The sequence below is a fragment of the Lactuca virosa genome, chromosome 3, assembly GCF_052849685.1.
Source record: "Lactuca virosa cultivar CGN04683 chromosome 3, Lactuca_virosa_CGN04683_v6, whole genome shotgun sequence".
Taxonomy (NCBI): Eukaryota; Viridiplantae; Streptophyta; class Magnoliopsida; order Asterales; family Asteraceae; genus Lactuca; species Lactuca virosa.
In genome coordinates, this window is record NC_136428.1 from 198,338,867 (window position 1) to 198,341,704 (window position 2,838).

Genomic DNA, 2,838 nt, shown 5'->3' on the forward strand with positions numbered 1-2,838 from the left:
ATTATATATAGCTAGTATAAACTAAGTGATTATAGAAGGAACTATTGTGGTTACCATTTTTACTAAAAGAAATAAGGGTTTTCTTAAAGAATCTTTTCATCAAATTATAAAGGAACTATTACAGTTAACTCCGTGAGTACCAAGGGAATACGCCAGGGTTGTATACAACGATGATCTAACAAACAAGGGGATGTGTGCCTTCCGCCTCATTTCCTGTTCCTTGTTTGGTTGTGGGCTTAGGGAAGATACACACAATCGATTGTTTGTTTACTCTGGGTTTTATATAACTTGCATCCATTTAGTACTCATAGAAAGGATTGTAGAGTCATTTTTACTTATCTTTCATCAAAAAAGGAAATATAGGATTTTCTGGAGGAACAGGAGAACTTTTCTAAAAGAACTTACAACTTACTTACAACTTACTTACAGCTTACTTACATCACTAAAATCTTATGAACTCACCAGCTTAAATGCTGATCTACGCTTTCAAAATAACTTGTATTTTCAGGAGACCAGTAGACATGTACGCGCTCTGGGATTCAGAAGATGGAGCATAATAAGCTTCATGTCTTGTTTTGTTATTTACTTTGTAGTCTATGTTATGTGAACCACATACTTTGTAAACACTTTCTTTCTAATGAAATGGTTGTTTATTTCTTTGATTACTATGATGCATGACTTGTGATACTAAACATGACGTCCTCCGCCCCCGAACGTTTCTGCCGTTCTGGTTTTGGGGTGTGACAGAAAAAACCAGCCTATTGGTGAAGTCTTGCATAAGCAAACAGAACTTGAGAAAAGTAATTATGAAATTCGATTACGTGCTACAATCAATAGTTGTAGATTTTTATTGAAAAATGCATTACCATTTCGTGGACATGATGAGACGGAAAAGTCTAATAATAAAGGACTTTTCATTGAAGTCTTATCTTTGATTAGAGAAGATAATGAGAAAATTTTTAAAGTTACTTTAGAAAATGCTCCAAAAAATGAAAAGTTGACTTCTCCCACTATTCAAAAAGATATTGTCGATTGCTTTTCAAAAGAGATAATCAAGTCTATTTATGATGAAATTGGTAAAGATGTGTTTGCTATTTTAGTTGATGACTCTAGTGATGTTTCCAAAAAAGAACAAATGGCAATAGTTTTGAGATATGTTGATAGACTTGGGATTGTAAAGGAAAGATTTATTGGAGTTGTTCACGTGTTGGATACATCTTTTTTTACTCTTAAAGCCGCCATTGATACCGTATTTTCCAACAATAACTTAAGTATGGCTCAGGTGAGAAATCATAAAATATTTATTCCTTTAAATTTTAATACGATATTAGTTTTATTTTTATTTCTTATAGTTTTTTATTAATTTTTTTAAATATATAGGTGACGGGACAAGGTTATGATGGAGCAAGTAATATGAGTGGTGCATTCAACGGTTTGAAATCTTTGATTTTAAATGAAAACAGTTCTGCACATTATATACATTGTTTTTAACCGCAACTTCAATTAGTGGTAGTGGCGGTTGAAAAGAAACATGATGATGTTGATGAATTCTTTGAACAACTAGCTTTGGTGGTTACTGTCGTTTGTGGGTCTTGTAAGAGAAAAGATATGATACGAGAGATGCAAAAAGAAAGAGTGGCAACTGAAATTGGTAGTGCTGAAACTGAACCAGGAAGAGGGTTGAATCAAGAGATTTCTCTTGTTCGAGCTGGAGATACTAGATGGGGTTCACATTTTAGAACAATTGTAAGTTTGGTGAATTTGTTTGCAGAAGTTGTTGCGGTACTTAAATATGTCAAAGAGGAGGGGTCTACTTTATCTAATCGTAATCAAGCAAAGGGTATTTTGTCATATTTCAAGACAATTGATTTCGTGTTTCTTTTACACTTGATGTTGGAAATTTTATGCCTCACGGATACCTTGTCAAAGCATCTTCAAAAAAAAGATCAAAATATTTTGGAAGCGACTTCGTTAGTAAAAGGGACAAAGAAAGCATTGCTAGTTTTTAGAAAAGATGGGTTTCCACAAATTTGGAAGAAGGTATGTGCTTTTTGTGAAAAGCATAGTATTAGAATTGTGGACATGTTGGAATATTATGTTACCCCACGCAAGCGTAGGACCAATAAGACTAATCAACATCATTTTGAAGTTGTGATTTTTAACACAATTTTAGATATGCAAATTCAAGAATTTGGGGATAGATTTAGTGAAGTTGGCACGGAGTTGATGGAGAACATGGCTGCTTTGAGTCCTTGTGACTCATTTTCTAGTTTTGATAAAGCAAAGTTGTTAAAGCTAAGCGAGAAATACAAAACGATTTTGACGATTCAGAAAGGGCACAACTTAACGGGCAACTTGATATCTATTATCACTCTTTGCTCCATGATGAGAGATTTTTCGAATTGAAGGGAATTGCATACCTCTCTCGTTTGTTGGTGGAAACCGAGAAGCACCTCTCTTTTCCTTTGGTTTATAGATTACTAAAACTATCTTTGGTTTTGCCCGTCGCAACCGCAACCGTTGAACGATGTTTTTCTGCAATGAAGTTCTTGAAGTCCGATTTGCGTAATAGAATAGGTGACGATTTTATGAACGGTGCTTTGATTTGTAGTGTAGAAAAGGAAGCACTAGAGAATGTTAAGACTAAAAATGTAATTACTCGCTTTCGTAAAATGGAAGATCGAAGAGGTGAACTTTAAAACGTAACTTTGTTATGGAAGTTGAACTCTATATTTAATGAAATTTCGGTTTTTTTCTTATTGTATATTACACAAAAAAATTTCGGGATACCCCTTTATTTTTACCCTGGCTCCGCCACTAAAAACAAGCAAAAGAAAA